The 19,364-nt window shown below is 41.8% G+C and overlaps 1 long non-coding RNA gene across 2 annotated transcripts in view; it reads right to left on the bottom strand.

Moving 5' to 3' along the window:
* LOC121675913 overlaps positions 1-16,350 on the bottom strand; it is a 71,737-nt gene extending 55,387 nt beyond the window's left edge. For both annotated transcript variants that reach the window (XR_006020277.1, XR_006020278.1), the window contains exons 1-2: positions 13,666-16,350; positions 2,538-2,574 (exon numbers count right to left, since the gene is read on the bottom strand). This is a non-coding gene — a long non-coding RNA (uncharacterized LOC121675913). The remainder of the gene's footprint in view (positions 1-2,537; positions 2,575-13,665) is intronic.
* Positions 16,351-19,364: the final 3,014 nt, after the last annotated feature.

The raw sequence follows: 19,364 nt of genomic DNA, 5'->3' as shown, positions 1-19,364 counted from the left end.
CTTCAATTGCTTTCACAGTCAGCAGAGACTGGGCAGGGGGAGAGCACCTGTTAAGAATCAAGAACTGAAAAAGAGCTGTGCAGTAGATTGGAGTTATAAATACTGGCCTCGATCCTGCAAACTCTTGGCATCCATGGAGAACCAGTGTGAATGAAGCTACAACTGGCTGCCTTAGTGGTCTGATAATTGTCTATCTGTATTAAGCAGGGACCATCTTCTTAATTCATTGTGAGACAGGGAAAAGGATTAAATGCTCAGCCATGGTCCACTGTTTCTAGCCTCATGAAATGAAGCAGAAAAAGAAGGTAACTTGATTACAGCAGTGACTTAAATTGTTTTGGTATCCAGCAGCTTCCTTTCACCACTAGTGTCTTGATGCTTAGTCATCACTAAGAAACTTTGGGTTTGCTTCTCACTCATTGTATTGCTCCTGCCAAAAGCAAGTATTAAAATATATTCATATAGTCATTGATTATTCATTAGTCATTGATGAATCCCTCCACTCTCATTTACAAGATAGCTTTTTTAAATCATGAGCTCTTTCAGCCTATTAATGGTCAGAATCTTATTTTCTTTCCTGAAGGAATGAAAGCATAGTCTTGCAAGTAATATTTGAAACCCACAGCACCAGCTAAAACTGTGAAACCTCTGACTAAAACTGAAAATTTAGTAAGTAAACATCTTTAAAATGAAATCAGTCATTTCCCAAAGTTCTGCGTCTTAAAATTCAAAACTGAACATTTTAAATTATTTTTATCTTTGCTGAACTGAAGTACAAATACCAGAGAAAATACTCCAAACTCTATATGGGGCTTACAATTTAAATCCTGCTGACTTTTGGTAAAACCTACGCTCCTGAATCTCCTGGATAGATTTTCAACAAAGCTTTGTCTTTTTTGTAAATGACCACTGCCAATTTTTAACATTTGCTTTGTTTTTCAGGCTATCCTTCCTATATGTGACATCTAATTTTATTTTAATTGTTCTCCTAGATCAGTTTAACTGAAAACAAAGAGAGTAAACTGTTCATTCTTAAAACCAAAGGGTCCTGTGTGTGCCATGGTAAGTCTAGAAGAGTGTGTGTAGGCCGGTTTCTTGGTTGTCTGTAATCATCACACATCAGTAAGTGCTGACTTACAACAATACTACATGCTGGGGGGGGGGGGAAAAATGACCCCTTAGATCTCTAATTAAATCACCCTCTTCCCTCCCTCTAGCTCTACCCTTTCATTTGATGACCACTTCCAGAACCAGTGGGAGGGGGGAGGCAGCTACTGGGGATCAAGCAGAGGAATGGAGGAGGCTTCGTGGGTTGTTTCCCAACCCACACGTCATAAAAAGTGGCTTTTCATTCTGATTTTGTACAACACCTCAACACCACAGAACCCTGGATAAAGACAGGGTTTTCAGCACTCCTGTAATTCAATTAACAGACTTGGGGGCCACTGAAGTTATTCCTTGGTGTCACTGGGAGACAAGCTGGGGGGCTGCAGCTCTACAGTCAGATTCAGAGGAATACAATTACTTCCAGTCCTGACTTAAATATTGGCATTGATATAGTGACCAATTGTAAGGGAGTGTTTTCACTGCCCAGATGAATGAGAAGCTCACATTCAAAATCATTGCTGCATGGAGTGTCTAAACTGAACTTTTACATGACATTTTGCCTTCAGTTCAGTAAGCCCATGCACAGATCACTAACATGTGAAAGTCAGACACTGAAGAGAGACTAAACCTGTAAATTTGCATTTGTACATTTCTTAACTCTCTGGGGTGAGATCTGGATTACCTCTGATATGCAAAAAAAAAAATTAAAAAAAGAATAATGATGTCAGGGTGAAAATTCCCACATGGGTAGCAGTGAAACAATGTTGTTTTGTCCATTTATACTCAAGAATGGATTTCACTTCAAAATGGGGGGAAAGATACAGGATCTGCATTAATTACAAGCAATTTGAAAAACAGCAAGAAGTACAAGCCAGGCTACGCAAGGTAGATGAAAGCTACTTTGGTCTGACTTTTGCTTTCTTTTCTGAACTGCTGCTTCCCTAAGTGGCAAGCAGTGGAGGTCAGAGGCCAAACGAAAAGGATAAGCGTCAATGGGAGGCCCCTGTGGTGTGACACAAGTGCATAGTGGTATATTGTCCACAGCCCATGAAGAACTTGTCAACAGCTCCATGAGAATCCCTCAAAGGAGCGTCTACAGTTTCATTGCATCCTGCTCCCTGGAGGCAGTGGCAGATACCCAGGGAAGCAGCAACTATAAAAGCAGGATGGCTCTCTAGGAGTTCTGCTGTCTTCGAGTATTTGTTTTTATATACTGGCAAAAAACATTATCAGTAGAAAAGGCTTCCAAATTACTGGGAAGTTCTACTCAAGCAAGAATAGCTAGATCAAAATTTAATTATGCCTTAGAAAGCTAGATGTCAAAAATACAAATAGTATTTGCTAAATTGGCTCATATTTGAGCCCCCGCAAAACCTTCTTGTGACATCCCAATGCCCAGACTCGCACTCTCATGTGAATCATGAACTCACCTAAGCAGCACATCAGGCTTTGATGAACCCAGGTTTCCTGCAAGGGAAATAACCAAGACATAGTGTCCTTTTCATGAAAAATTAAATATCAAGTTATCCTCTGAGATGCAACCTCCTGCAAGAGGCAAGCTCTAATTCCTTCTCCCCACTGCAGTTATCAAGGACAGCATGAAAAGCATCTACCAATACATGATAATGGTCGGATTTTTCAATCCTGGTATACAGCTAACGGAGTTGAGCAGAAGAGAACTTTTCTCATAGTTAAGGAGAAATTCTGCCTTTCTAGAATAATCAGTTTAAAAGTATGCAACAGCACACACATTGCCTTTGTTCTGGTTTTATATAGCTCCTGGAACAACTGAGTAAGAGCCCAGGAAAGGGCTTTTAGGCCTAACATCATACAAGCAATAAATCATTGTCCTGATTCTATTTTGAACAGAAACCAAAAAATAAGCTTGAACTGAATTCCGTCTGTAACAATACAGACAATAAAGAGGTTCACCAGGAAAAGAAATCAGAAGAAACTAAACAGCATCTGTTTGGTGGATAAGGCCCAAAAGCATTGAGGATGGACATGCAGTCAGGTTTATTCATAAAGAAACAACAGGACTAATCAGAGAGTGAAAGTGTAGGGGAGTAAAAAGTGAAATAAAGTAACATTTTGTCCTCTTGGCAGTGGATTTTAAAGAAACTGCATCTTGTGTTTCTGTAGAATGGGTAAGAAATGGGTTTGGGGCTGCAAAGCTCATTTTAATGAATCTCTTCTGTCTCTAAACGATTCAAGCACTCTGTATTTTCTACCTTACTCTCCAACTCTCCCTTAATCATAATTTTAAACACAATAAAATATGCAAGAAATGAAGACGGATCCCAGTATCCCAGTCACGTAACTTTAATGCAGTGAAGGAATTTTTGCCATCTGAGAGGCTGAGTCAGATTTCTGTATTACTTTTAACCATTTGTAGCTGCCTACAGGCATTTCTGTCAAGTTTTCTGACTTTCAGCTGCATTACTGCAGATCAGCTGTGTTGAAATAAATGGGGTTATGGCAGCATAAACCGAAACACAGAGATTAAGCAGACCCTGGCACTGTAAACATGATGCCATTTGTGAGATGAAATGTCACATGTTTACATCCACTGCTCCCCAAACCAGAAGAGCTCAGTCTGTCTCACTGAGCAAAGCAAAATCGAGAGCAGCAAGTTTTTGGAAAATTGACTGGCAAGTAACTAAACCATAAGTCATAAATATTAGAAGATGAGTCAAGCTTCTCTGAATGAAATACTGCCCAAATCATAATAAAATAAATACTTTATGATTGTTAATAACAACAGTAATGTACAGTTGTTTTAACTTCTAAGGGGTCTTGAAAATGCTGGCAAATATCAGCCAGCCAAGCCTGACAGCATCCCACACCTTCAAGAGACATTCAGAGACACTAGAAGCAGCATTTTCAACTGTGAGTTGAAACCAAGAGAATCCAACTTGAATTAAGTCTTGCTGTTCTCAATACTGGCACCTGCATCTCCTGTTGATCCTAGCAGGAACTGGGACTTCTTCAAATCTATGAAAATTTGGGTTTCAGACCCAGGCCAAAAGCTGCCATTGGAGCACAGTCCCTCTGTTCCAAGCAAGGTATTTGCATGCTTATGCCAGAGCTGAGTAGACAACGTCCAAGAGGAGTCCCAGTCCCTGGACTGAGGGGTCAGAACTTTTGTCTTTGGAGCCTACTACAATTTAGTTTACATCTTAGCATTACAAGCACTCAAATAAACCTTGGCACTTGAACCCACATAGCTATAATTCAATCCCACTCTTAACACTAAGCTTCCCTAAAAGCAGCCTGCCCAGAGAGCAGCTGCCTGCTGAGAGCTGCTTGCTCAGGGAAGAGGAGCGACGAGGCGAGCGGGCTCACTGGGAAGCACAGGCCTGCACTGAGCCATGCTGCTGCTGCCACAGGGGAGCAGCTTCATTTGGGCACACGTGAAGTGTATTGTGCTCTCTGAACAAAGCCATGCTTTGATCAGCTGCCTTTAGAAACCTGGAGGAAGCCCCTTTTAAATACAGTATTTGAATCTTTGGCGATATCTGAAAGTTTCCTAGTAGTATAGAAATGCTTAGGAAATCACAACTATACTCACCCTCAGAGGCCTCATTTACTGGTTTTGTCTTGTGAGTTCATTCCCCAGTTATATCAACAGGAGATGGATGTGGAAGCTGAAGACCTTAAGGGATCACTCTACTTCTCCTCTCTTAAGGCTCAAAGCCCTAAACAGAAGGGCATCCAAATTAACTAGACACAGCTTTCAAATCCACTTTCAAAACTGACTGTTCCTGTTCCCTCCACCCCCTTTAAAGTCAAAATTTGCTTCAGCTTGTGCAAGCAAGCTGTTTATCCATCCCCACAATGATAGGATCAGCCCTAAACATGAGTAGTCTGCTCTGGCTGCCACAACACACCAGCACATGATCATTTCTTACAGGCTGTGGTTCTGAACAGAGCTGAATTCACTCCCTGGGATATTCAGTGCTGATGCAAGGAAGGAGAAGGAAATTGGAAACTTTCTTCTGCAAATCCCACGAAGTATTCCATAGGGTTTTCAGAAATGATAGAAAAAGTTGCTCACAGACCTCATCAACTGTTAAGGGAACACAACACAGAAACAATAAACCCTTCAGAGTTCTTTGTGGAAAATGGATTAGAACAGTCTTTTGAACAAAAGCATAATAATCTGGCCTGTGAACATGGGATGTTGGCTGACTTGAGGGAAAACCAAGCAACTTAAAGGTGCTGCTAAACTTCTGCTCCTCTGTCCCGCTGAGACTATCCCGCAAAAAGCCAGTCCTGCATTATGACAGGCAACTTGACTTCATTGGATGATGGGCACTGTAAGGAGATGCAGAATGGAGAGAAACTAAGCAGAAAGAAAACAAAATTTATTTGAGTTTTATTCACAAACCCACCAATCCCTGGAAAATCATAGTGTAGAATAAGCACTGACCTCTAAAAATGAAAACCATGTTGAAAGGACTAAATGTCACTGTAGAATTAACAGATAAACAGAATCTTTCCCTCCAATGGCACCAGTACTATGTGACTTTTAATAAATTATGTGAAAACAGATTTACAGGCTCATGCCCCAAACTTATGCCTCCTTTGATAAGAAAACATGCAAACATAATGATCTAGAGAAGCAAATTAAATTCCCAGGACTGGATCATATTCAGAATAAAAACAAAGAGGTTCTTCAAAAGCTAGTCTCTCAGAAGTCTCAGCACAACATGATACTCTCTCAAGGTGCAGATTTCTCTACCTTGCTGCTTAAGTATGCTTTACTATGCAGAGCATAACAATAAGGAGCTTTTTTCAAATTCAGTTAAAAGCTAACAAATTATCTTAAATGACAAAAGAAGAGAAACAAGACCCTAAACCATGAAATTAGAAGTTGTAGGAATCAAATTCTCAGACAAATACAGAGATGTCACTCTACTAATTGGCTATTAGATTAATTGACTTTACTAAAAACTAGCATAGTGTTTTCTTTATCAGCTATGTCAGGCATTTCTGAATAAATATATTCAGATATCCAAAGCAACACCTGCAATGAAAGGAGGTGAACTTTATCATTACACTGACCTGTAAACAAAGCCAAATGCCAAGGGTGTTCCAGGGTGCATCACCCTAATGAAACTGGAGCTGGCTTCAGTTGCCTTCCTACTAATTTCTCAAAATCCAAAACATGAACCCACAGGATTTACAGACCCCCCTCCCCAAAGCCTTCCCACTCACACCCTTTCCCATAGAACTTGCCTGCAGAAAGGACCAGCACCAAAACATGGGAAGCACACCCCATTGTCTGGGCCTGTTACAGCTGCCACCATGGAAGTGCTGCACAAGGAACCCCAGTGGCAACAAACTTGCAGACTGGGTTAAGTCAGATTGGGACTTTAGCTGGTAGTGAAGACAGAGCTATAGATGTCTTATGTTCTAATAAACCAAAGAAGCTTCAAGTTCATATCCCTCTGGGGAGGGTTAACTTCCATGGCACAGCAAGAGGGTGTGAGAGCTGCTCTGGAGCAGAGGAGATCTCTAGGATTACATGGAGCTGAGCTCCCTTCCTGAGTGCTGTCAGAAAAAAAGAAAATATTAAATACCTGGCTCCCAGGCTAGCTTCTTCCTACAAACTTCTCTGCAGAGCAATCCCAATTTCTGAATCGGCAAGGAAGACCTACATAGGCATATCTTGCATTCTAGAGGCATCATGTCAAGCGCATGACTGATGTTAGTCCAGCTGGTCACTTCAGATCAGTTACAAAAGCACCAACAGAATTTACTTTAACAAGTAAGAGTTTCTACAGATTGGAAATATATATCTTTAACACATCCACATTCTCTTCTGCTGAACCTGTGGAAAGTTTAAGGATATGTAAAATACCTGCAGGCTGATATCCCAATAACCCAGGCAGCTCCTGGTTTTTCCACATTCAGATTGATCTTCAGGCTGTAATCACTAATATTTGAGTGTTCATGTTACCAAAACCTGGGGAATTGGTTAAAAGCATGAATCTAGAAACTGTTAAATTCTTTACTGTGTTCTGTTATTTGTATAGATATGGGGCTACAGAGTGGGGCACTTAGGTTTATTTTATTATTTTTAATGAAAGATCATATTCTCCCATCAAGTCTCTTACATGTACGTGTACCAAAACTTTCTCTGTCCTGGAACACACTGAGGACTGTTCTTCAACTCACCCGCAGAAGTTAAAACTGGGGTTTGGCATTTTTATATTTAACTAGTATATTCATTGGTAATAGTCCTGCATTGTTCTGAGGAATTTCTCAAATAATCAAACATGACTGCAAAAAAGACTAATATTGGTTTTATTGCTTTAAAATTGAACGTGCATACGCATGATGCAAAAACTATATTAAGTAATCCAGTTTAATCTGGATAATTATTTTAAATGCATACTCAAAACCCCCAAATGTGTCAGCCTACAAGTCCACTTCCTATGTTTTTCTATCTGCAAGATCTGCAAGTAATTTAGTTTTGTTTTCACAGAGCGCAAAGACATTCCATTTGTTTACACTAGAGACAAATTTTACTCAATTGACGCAATTCCATTGATTAAATAATGGCTTTCTTCCTCATTTTCGACAATTTCGGCCTTATATCATGACATAAAAGAGGTAAGTGATTGTCATCTCTGCTCATATTGTGTGACGGGCAGATTATCAGGTACGAGCCTCACTGCCCAGTGACAGGACCTTTTCAAGGACTGAATGCTCATACTCTGTTCTGAAAACTAGGCAGATGATTAAATAAGTCAACAAAGGGTCAACTGCAGGCCAACTGCAGGTGATTTAACTGGAGGGACCTCTAGTAGGTCAAGTGAAATAAAGCAGATATAATTTGTCCAAGTTCTGCATTAAAAATACTGTTGAAGACCAGCTTCTGTGTATCTGCCACCTTTGTGATAACCCTTCTTTAACAAGATTATTGGACATTCAGGTCCTCTTTACAGACAAAAGTCTGCTGATATTCCATATCAGCATGGAGCTTTGCCTCAGAATCAGATGCAGAATTAGCTGTTGCCTTTGAAAGATAAGGAAAATAAAATCCTTAGCAGTCCTAGTGAATAGAATAGCACTGTTGAAATACTTTCACAAGGAGAGAGGCCTTTGTCCAAATGTGTGTGCACAGTGCTAATCCCAAAAGCATTCCTATACCTGTCCACGGGCTCTTCAAAACTTCAGCATATAACACGGCCAGTTTTAGAGCCTTAAGCTTGTGGGACGAATTAACCAGCACACACAAGCCCAGGATGGCTCCGTTCCTTGGGCCAGCACAGGACGTCCCGAGGAGTGGGAGGCATCACAAGCCTTGGCACGGGAGTGGCGCCGAGAAGGGCTCAAGCACGGGGATGATGCCCACTTGTACTTCATCTCTTTTTAGCTAGCTACCAGAAAAGGCTTTTTAAATCTTATTTCAGTGAAGTACCAGTGACATCTAGTGGGCATCTCTTCTACAGTCGCGCATCTAGTGCAGCAAACCCGGTTAATTTTCCCATTTCTTTGACGGAGGCTGCAGAGCAAGGCTCAGACAGAGAATGGTAGATTTAAAAGGAAACTAAATTTTTTCTAGTCCGTTTCCCTGCTCTAATGCAGAGCCAACTACAGCATAAGATAGTGATAAATCAAGGAGTAATGGCTTTAAACTGAGGGTAGGTTTAGATTAGATATTAGGAAGAAGCTCATCACTGTGAGGGTAGCAAGATACTGGAACAGGTTGCCCATCCCTGGACATGTTCAAGGATGGGGCTTTGAGCAACCTGGTCTAGTGAAAGCTGTCCCTGCCCATGGCTGGGGGTTGAAACTAGACTAGCTTTAAGGCCCCTTTCAACCCAGGCCATTCTGTGATTCTCTAATACTTGGTTTGTTTTTAACAAAAGCTCACACAGCAGACCTTAAAACCTTTCTGTGATGTAGCCACAGCCACACTGACCACACTGCCTCCTGAGCACTCCAGCAACAAGTTGGGCAGTGAATCACTTGCCACAATATGACACTCTTTCTTTCCCTGCTTGTCCTACTCAGGACAGACATGGAGAACAGAGAGTGCTTATAACTTACCTAGTTACCTGGATGAGCAATTGCAATTGCAGGATATATAAATGGTGCAGGCAGGTTAGTTACCTGCCTAGCCACTCACCTCTGCAACACACACATCCTCACTTTCTCACAAATGCATCACGGTTTGTCCAAAACTGGGGGAAATTTCACAGTTGCAACAAACAAACAAACAAACAAGGGCGTAACTAATAACCCAACCAAATAGCAGTACTTCATTCCAAAAGGAAAAGCATGACTCCTCATTTTCATCAAGAGTTTCAAAAACAGTCTGCTCAAATTGCTCTGCTCACACTGAAGATTTTAGGTCCACAAGCTAGGGTTTAGCACACAAGCAACAGTAGCAGGGATTTTAGAAGGGACAAAACCAGGCAGCTGTAGTTCCAAGTAGAACTTACCTGCATTTGCCTGTATATAATGTATCAGCAGCTAATCCTTTCCTAAATAACACTGCCTGAATGATATTTCATTTCTTAAAACATGGTACAGACTTGTGAGGTTTCAACAGTAATTCCAAACACTAAAACCAGCTAAAAGCTATAAAAACAACAGTAATTTATTTTCTGAATAAGATTCTACATAAGCGCTTTATAGACACTCCTGAAACTTGCTTGAATAACACAAGGATTTTTTCTTCCTAAGCCCGTATCCAGACCTTGGCGGTTTCAGCTGCTGTGTGTGCTTCACACCACACAGCAACATCTGCTAGCAGTTAATTTGGAAAATGGGAGACTGTCACCACAAAATGTAGACCTTTTAAAATAAACACAAGAAAAATATTACCAAGCAAAAATAAAACTGCATAATAAATATAAGTGGGTGGTAGCTGCACACTGGTAGAGAGGATTTTATAATAGAGCAAACAAATCACCAGACTGAAACTGCCCGCCAAAGTGTCAGTTTCAAGAGACTGATGTTGTCAGACTGAGATCTAGACCTCTCTCTCATCTTCCCTTGCCATTTCTGCCCCTGGAAATAAGAAAGTCCTAATTTTCTATTTGCTTTCAAGGTGTGGTAATATTAAAAATATAAATTTCCAAACCTAAATTTCCAAAGTACTCTGTCAGCAAGAAAAGCTTGGTATTTCTTCTTTATGAGCTCTAACTTACAGAGGAGTGAAGGAGTGCACTCCCTCCCAACATCAGATGAAATATGGCTTAAAAACAAAGTCAGAACTCAGTTACTAGACCTTGGTGGAAGTGTTGTTCTCAAATGGACAAAACTGTTTGTATTAAATAATGGGGGTTGGGAAGAAAAGCAAAGTTTTTCCTTATGTCTTTATATTCTTCTGCATGAACAAAATCAAAATAATTCTGCAATCTTCAAAAAGAAAAAATAAACATGAATATTTATTTTTAAAATGTAGGAGGAAAAAATTCAGTGGTCCAGGTGGTATCAACTGGCAGAGGTCATTTTGCGAGCTTTGCCAAGTGGGGCTTAATAGATGTTGTCAGGATCACATTGAAAGAAATATCCTTCTCTCCTATGCCACTAAACCTCAGTCAGGAGTCACAAGCCCTCTCCTGTTTCCATTTAACTGGCAAAAGGAAATTTTCAGCTACAGCTATTGATGGAATCTCTGTACTGGCTTTTCTCCCACTTTGGTGCTCTTAGGGAGTCTCCCCCAAGTTTTCAGAAAGACTATAGCATCTTTAGTCATGCAGCATGTTGTCTCACACGAGTCAGGCTTGTGCTTGGCTCCAGCAGTTCAGACCTGTTGACTGATCACAGGGGAGTCTTACACACCAATTCTTAGGGAGAAGGACTTTGTGCAAAGCTTCCCAGGAATCACACTAAAGAGAATAGTTGTTAAAAATAAAGTTGGAGCATTAAGGCTCTCAACTGGAGTGCTCAGAGTGGTTTGGTACACAAAATGATTTGGATTTGGCCAGTAGGTTTGATAAAGTTCCAGCTGAAGATAGTAGGGAAACAAAAAATGCTTGTACTATCATCAATGGGGCAGAATAGAATCCCTGTTGAACATCAACACTGCTGGGGGGGATTTAAACAAACAAGCAAACAAAACCCACAGAGATCAACTACCTATTTACCATTCACAGATATTTACACCTCTGTTGCTTTTTTCCCCTCATTCTGCCTTTTTTCCTGGGAAGACTGAAAGGTGAAAAGTGAGTGCAGAGAGAGCCGCTTTCATGGCTCCCACACATGAATGCTGCTCTCAGCAGTTGAAGTTTACTCTTGCAAAGGGCAATGCTTTCAGGCAGATCCAGGCAGCTCAGGCAGTGCCAGCTCCCCACACATGGCACCAGCTCTGGGAGTCTCACCTGGAAGTGAGAGTCTGATCCAGATTTGTCTACAGTGCTAATCTCTCACAAAACCAGCTGAAATTATTGGAGACTCTTGACATCCCTGCTGCAGTCTAAAATCCCCTCTACCACTGGTTTGGGCCATTTCCACCCCTCACACGGGCAGAGTAAAAACTAATGCATTGATATAAAAGCCTCAGGTAACTTCACGATCAGCACCATAGAAAGTCCACAAAAAGAGCTTTATAAATAAAGGATGCTTTGGAAACATATATGACCCAAAAGAGCAGGCAAAAAACATGAAATAATGAAGCGAGATTCTGAGTAACTGTTCATTCATGAAGTGCTGTCCATCCTGTTCCCTGTGCAAGGCTGAGCAGTCCCTAAGGTGCAAGCAACGTATAGGCGGAGAGGGCCTCTTCTGCAGTGGAAAAAGGCATTTTGGACAGGGGTGAGCCCTGCACAGCGATTTGTCTGGCCCCTCAGGTCTGCCAGGAGCTACAGGAAATGGTATTCCCTGCAGCAAAAAGCTGGCTTTTGTAGGCAACTGAATGTGCTGCAACTGATAGTACTCAGGTCAGATGTCAGAGGAGTTCTGGTGCCAGAAGGGTGATATATGGCTGGCATGAAGGGGATGGGGCGTCACCATCACCTTCCATCTGAAGATATCAAAGACACAGTCAGACATGAACAGATAACATCCACTGACACTTGGGGAAACAGGAATGCCAGTGGTTCCAAATATTTCTATCCCCAAGGTAGTCCCAATGAGTTAACCCCTGTGGAACTTATAAGTATGCAAGGATATATGGTTATCAAGATAGAGAGAAACAGGAAGAAAAGATTTCAACCAGCAGTTTCAGGTGTGCCAAGTCACTCAGTTCGCTGTTTGATCTGAAGAGCTGTACTAGCCTAGGATTCCTCTTCCTTCAGAACGGATACATCCAGCAGACAAAGCTACATTTGCTATGGGGAGTGAAGCTGTTACTGCCACCCCCCTGCCCTGAGGCTGTCTCTATACCCCAGACAGCCTTTGGCTAACCAAGCCTGGTTAACCACGTCAGGCCTACGCTGTTTCCCCCACTCTTCTGTTGCCATGAGTGCAGCTAAGTAGCCCTCCATCCTTTTGCTCTCAGTGGGGTGAGGTCAGCACACGGCACCCCTCGGACACCCCAGCACTGGAAATGTTTCCATGCAGGAATCACTCTCTGTTGTCAAACCAAACCGGACTAGAGCTTGCGTGTTGGAGAGTCTTGTGTCTGTTTCACAGTGGTGATGGTGAAACTAGATCTGTTCACATGGGAAATATGCTGTGTGTTGGCTGTGACTTCATCCATAATCCATAGGAATCGCAGGTTGGGAATAGCACATCATCTGACACTTTTACTGGAGGTTCTCACTACCCTTTTATTACTGCAATATAAAGAGAGAGTCTGGCATTTAACTTTAATGATCTAATTATAATTGTCTGAGGGGCTCAGCTCTTTCTCACTGAGCATGAATGTCTCACATCCGTACTGACGACTAGGAATCTTCCCAGTATGGTACAAGAAAATCCCTGGTGCCTTATCTGCCTTACAGGCTTTTACAGCTCAGATCTCCATATCCTTGCGTTGCATTGTTTCTCCAGAAACTGCACTACACATTTCAGAGCTGTAAGTTATGCTCCCCATTTTGGTTCCTCAGAGCAGCCAGTTCTCCCAAGAAGCATTTAAAGGGCTCCACTGACACAGCCTGGTTTGAAACTGGCAGGCGACAATGAAGACACACACAAGTCAGAGCAGCTTTTGCTCACACGCTTGGTTTGCTGTTCGGATTCCAGAGCTGGTTTTTACGTCTGTCACAGGGTGTCTGTCATCACTTCTCCTCAGAAGCCCGGCAGGGTATCCCAAGCAACAGCAGCTTTGCAATAGGGAAGAAGGTTCCTTTCTTCCCAAGGTTTTTTAGTGGCAAAATCTCAAACAACAGAGTGAAACAGTGTTGTGTCAGAGCCCAAACTGGAGAAATTTAAAAAAAAACCAAACCAAGCAAAAAAAAAACCTTTTCTGCCCACCCATCTTTCCAGTGAGCCCAAACTCTCCCTGACTTATGGCAAGCACCCTGGAAAATACAAGATTTTTCCAAATTAGAAGACCATATGTCCCAACCACAGTTCCTTTCCAGGGAAAATCATAGAAAGTCCTCCCACATTCATAGTCTACTCCAGTGGGAACCAGAAATTCTTGCTTACCCTTTCTCCTGGGATCCTATGGGAAGAATGAACAGGGAGTGGTTTCAAGGAGGACTTTGTGGTACTAAACTCCAGACATGACCAGCATCACTAATTTTTAAGCAGATGCCTTGGAATCAGTTACACTCTGCTACCTTCTCTCTGCAAAAAGAAAGGAAAACACAAGTTCTTCTTGGTTTCAGACTCCCCTCTCAGCTCAGGACATGCACCACCACACTTCTGGTGACCTGTCCACCTGATGCTCTCATCCCAGCTGCTGGCCCCTGTGTTACAGCCATCCCAGCATTGCAAGAACCAGAGGGCCACAGGCACCCATATTCTCAACACACAGCTGTGGGCACAGGACCAGTTGCACATCAGCTGAGCCTGCATGTCTACCATGTTTCTTCAGTCCCTTTTCATCCATCAGATCCTGCTGGTGGGACCTGTTCCCACACAAAAATAAAAACAATAGTGCAGTCATCAAGAGGCCACCACTGAAGAGGCCACCACATGAGCCAGAGAACACAGGAGCCACAAGCAGGTGGCTCCTCAAGCCACGGTGCACAATCCAGCCAAGGACCACACCGGGATCCCTCCTCTGAGAGCCACAGCACACCTTCACCACCTCTGCTGCTACTCTGGGAGCAAGATGCAGGTAACTCCTAAATGCTGCTCTCCTCCCAGAAACCTGACCCAGATGCATGACCCTTCCCAAAGCTTTTTCAATCAGCTGCCCATGTAGGGTCCATTTAAAGTCCCCTTTTACCGTTCCTTGATCACACCAAATATGCACTGCATTGTGCCTGGGAATTGAGTTCTGAATTCTAAAGATTTCTTTGCAGTGATTTGAGGCTGTCCCAGCAAAGCCTTTTTTTTCCAGGGAGATTGAGGAACATCATATTCATCTGTGGGCTCCTAATCCCTTCAGATGAAAGACTACTTTAAAGAGTTCTTTTCAAATTACTTTCAACTTCTTTGGTTAGATCTTACAGGAAAGAATCCACAGAAGATCTTATCTGAACCCTGACATGCAATGACCTCTTTGCTCCATTTCATCACTGGTTCCACAGTCATGTTATTAGGGATAATACTGGGAATTATAGGATTATCTCAGGCTTTCAGATACATTTTACATTGACTAATTTATTCTGTCTGTCCTTTCATGAATGCCTGATGTAATATCTGAGACAGAGGGTTCATAAGACTTAAGGTATCAAGCTTTCACCTTATCACCACTGTTTGTGGTCTTATGGAACCTCAGCCTGATCTGCAGCTGGGTGTTACCAGTTTGTGACCCCAGACATGTGATGGTACATAAAAAGTGCAATTAAAGTATCTGGCTAGCATATCCATGGATGGAAAGTTAATGAGCTGGTGCTCTGTGTACGCTGCTGTGCATGTAAGTCGTATCTGGCTGCCATGTGTGCCCAGAAGCAGTTCTTTCTCAGGGTATGCTGAAAAGCTCTGTCACCACAAGTCAGGCACACCCTTGATACTTTTCATAAGGCTCCAGAGGAAATTAACGTTGGTTCTTCCAGGTTATAGTTTTTATATGCTAAAAACCCCTCCACCAGCTGTATCATATGGAAAACAGAAACTGATCAGAACACAGACAGGTAACATAATCCACATGCAACTGATAATTCAAGTACAGGTCTGATGTTCAGCATCTGACAGAATGATAGGTGAGGCCAGAGTTGTTTCCCTCCTTAAAACATCCTGTATCAGTGGGAGAAACGAAAGCAACACCAAAATGTGCAGCCTGATCGTGACTGAAGGTGAGCTGTAAGAAGAGAATAGTTGTTATTGAAGGTGACCTTTCAGTCTGTAGTAAGTCGCTGGTAATTTCCGTGTGCTTTGTGCTAGGACATAGGTGACCAATCTGCAGAAATCAGGAGATTTTCTGTATTCCACCAAGCTCTGAATGACTTAGTCCTGAAGATGGAGTGGATATACAGTAGCAATACACGCTCTGCCCTTTTAAGTGTTGCCAGCATAGAACTGATAGGCACTCAGTTTATAAGAAGACTGGATGCTTGATAACTGCCTTGATGAGACACAGAGATAAAAAGCTCAGAGGTCACTCCCATGGTGATACATCAGTATAAAACTGGAATAATGCAGCAGTGAGTCAAACCAAGGACATACCAATCAACCAGTATGAGGGCTCATTTCCTGACACACCGCATGTGAGATATGGGAGAGCTTCAAAGCAAACCCTCCAGACAGCATTTTGGGTGAACTATCCCTTCTCCCATTTACTCATTTGCAGATCCTTTCTGTGGAATAAGGCAAGACCATTTATACATACAGAGACAGGCTGTGTTTTATGGGAACCGAGGAGGCGTGCTCATAGCAAAATACATCTTGTGCCCAAAACTCAGCACCAATTTTTTTCAGTAATAGTAGCTTGTAAATGCACCCTTTAGATCTTAACTCAAATGTTAAAAATGTTTGAGTATAGCTGCACAGAACTTGACATTGTCCACACAAAAAGTCCTCTTCAGAATCCATAATTGCTCCTGTATCCTAATTTGCTGTTTCCACAATCTCTGGATTTGGCTTATCAGAAGAATTCTTCTTTTAACCTGGTTTCATATCAAAGCAAGGTCTATCTTCATTAACACACAATTTATCACAGATAGAATGAAGATTTACATCTCTTCTGCCAGAAAAATGAAATAAGCTATCAACAGAGCTCAGCATTTCTGCAACTGCAAATTCAGTGGAGCTCACTCTCCACTGGCATGAGAAAGATCTTGGTTACAGAGAGGGTTGCACACTTTGCCAAATTTAAAAACCTTAGAAGTCTGATTTTCTCATGGGTGAGCTGCTTCACCCATACAAAACTAAAGCCTTAAACCAGGGCTCCACTATTGCAAACAATAAATTAATTGTAGTTCTTAGACACCAGCATACAAGTTCTTAGATGCAAGTTAGCTCTTAGCAACAAGCACGGTAGCACACCTGGCTTGGTATGTAGAAGGCAGGTAACAAAATTTAAATTCCCATTCCTTTGATTTTGGGCTGTTTGCTGTCACCCAGTGCATTCCAACTTGAACCTTCTTCCACAGGCATGACACAAGTAACCCAGCTTGGCCAAAAGGAGACCCAGGCAAACAGCATTTGCCTTTCACAAGCCACCAGACTGCTGTGCAGACAGGTCCCCAGTGCCAAAGCAGAAACCAGTCCCTTTTTCTTTCCCATTGCTATTCCTTTCATTGCTGAGCAAAGGAAAGGGTGCAACCAAAAATAACGTATCAGATTTATGCCTGGCCTGCTGCATGCTTTCCTAGCTTGTAAATGCATTACATGTGGCATCTAGGAATAAAGTGCTCAGCCTCAAAAAGGAAGGAGAAATACATACGAATGAAACCTTGTGTGGGAATAGTCGGTGCTGTTCTGCCCTGCTTAGCACAGTGAAAATGCTGCTTCAGCTGGGGCTATGTTTTCTCAACTTTAGCTGCACTATGACCTCAGATGACCCAGGCTGAATCTGACCACTGTACATTTGATCCAGAACACCGAACAACCAGTGTCATTTTCAGTCAGTGCTAAATCCAATCTCACCTAGATTGAAAAGCCCTTACATCCCATCTCTAATCCTTCAGTTCCATCCAAGCAGAGAGGCCTATAGCAAACACAGAACGTGAACTTTAAGAAAAGCAGGCAAACAAATCAAGTTTCACAGAAATCTAAAAACTCAGATTTCAGGAAATCAACCCCAGTAAAACTCTCCATATTCTGCAGAATGATATTTCTCTGTATTGCTCACTTTCAGACCATTCTGTGATAGTAAACAGATTTTATCTTTCTTCAGTCTCTCTTGCTGTAAGACCAGACTAAAGCAACATAATATTCATTACCTCTTTCTGGCCTCCTAGAAAGGTACCTCTTGCATGGATCTTGCAGGAAGTTTAAAAAAATTAGTTACAATTTTAAAACATTTTGCTTCAACATGCCAAACATTCCATTTCACATTTTTTCCCATAAAATCACAATTCTCAGCCACAGCCACTTCATCAGGATAGAAATAGCTGATTTTCCCACAGTCTCTCCAACAAGTCAGACAGCAAACCTGCACTAAGATGGTTCAATTTCATTGGAGTCAGCACCTACTGAGCAATGTGGTTTTGGTTTCTTTTAAGCATTCAAGAACTTTTCTCATAACAATGCCAGATGGCCTTGCAATCAAAACCTTTGCCTTCAGCCTGTCACCTCCAAATTCACTGCTGATAGTCTATGGGCTTGAATTTGAATATGAATACACAGAAGACGTTTCAGATTTTTTTTTTTTTTTTTTTTTTATAAAATGAATTACCTCTGGAATGACAGATCTTCCAACTGCATTAGCTGTTCTCTGGCTTTCACTTGCCTTTCCAAACATCATGTAAAAAATGAGAAAGAGGGAAACGAAAGAAAGATTTCTTGACTACCATCACAAAAGAAATTGTTCCTTAATTACAAACAGGACACCTGTAAGCTGAGAAGTGAAGTGAAGGGCAATCTATATGACCTTTCCCCATCATTTTGCTTTGAAATATGGGGTAGGCAGAACCAATTGATAAGAGCAGATTTAGTAAGATAAACACCAGTGGCAACTTTTTATATTTAACAACATCAGGCCTTCTCCAGGACAAAGAGTCACAATGAGAATACACAATGAGGTACTCCTCCAAAATGTACTGTGTATTTAAAAAGAAAATATTTGCTTATCAGTTGTTGCTGTATAATGTCAAGCACACAGTAGCTACATGATATTTTAACCTCACCCCCAAGCTACAAGGAAATTGAGTAGATAGTTGGTTTTCTAGTGTCTTTAAAGTAACTAAACATGAAAGGTCAGACTTAGAGAGAACAGAAGATAAGCTGCCCAACAAGGCCTGCAGAGCTGAGGAAACATGCTCATGTGCAATGGATATCCCAATGTTTGCTTAGAAACATGTCATAAAAGTAACATTTCGTGATGGTTTAAAGCACCCTACATGAATAAGTCGTGGAATTTACACAGGAAAAGAAAGGACATCAAAGACCTGACTCAGAGAGTAGAGAGGTGGCTGTTTTAACACTCTTAGACCAGTTTGAATTAACTTTATGATATACTACCATAGTTGCTTGTCTTGTGATCATGCACCACAGTCAATCATATTTCCCACAGAAGGCCTGCACTGAGACTCAGCCTCAGAACAGCGTCTTGTACAAATTTTTTGCCACAGTGTATTAGCACTTTGTGATGACAAAACGATGATGAAATGGGAAAAATGTGCCTGGACCTGCCTGGGATAGACCCTGCCCCCAGCTGCGCTCCAAAGTTCTCCTGAGACTTTTCCATGTGCCATCTCAGTCGGACAACATTCACAGGGACACAGGAGTGGGATTCACGGGACAGAAACATCATGTGCCTCCTTTGGCCATCGTCCTGAGCTAAAGCTTGGGCTACACTTCAAACAAACTGGTGAATGGATGTTGGAAATTTGCTGCCTTAAAGGAGGTGCAAGTGCCAATTTGAATGAACTCTGTTTCATCTGATATTCCCCCACTGTATACTTGTGACACTGTACTTTGCCCTAATTTTTATGAAATTTTATTTAACTGAAGTTTTGAGTGTTCCCCCTGACTTCCATAAGTTTGGGGTTTATTGTACACCAGTCAGTTCTCTCACACGCAGCGTACAGTGCCCGAAAATTTCAGGTTAATTAACTCACATCTGGTTTTCC

Source organism: Corvus kubaryi, unplaced genomic scaffold, assembly GCF_017639235.1.
Source record: "Corvus kubaryi isolate FWS band 111438036 unplaced genomic scaffold, C.kubaryi_AGA036_p1.0 76, whole genome shotgun sequence".
NCBI classification, from domain to species: domain Eukaryota; kingdom Metazoa; phylum Chordata; class Aves; order Passeriformes; family Corvidae; genus Corvus; species Corvus kubaryi.
Note: the sequence above shows the minus strand (reverse complement) of the source record. Positions and strands in the feature narration are given on the sequence as shown.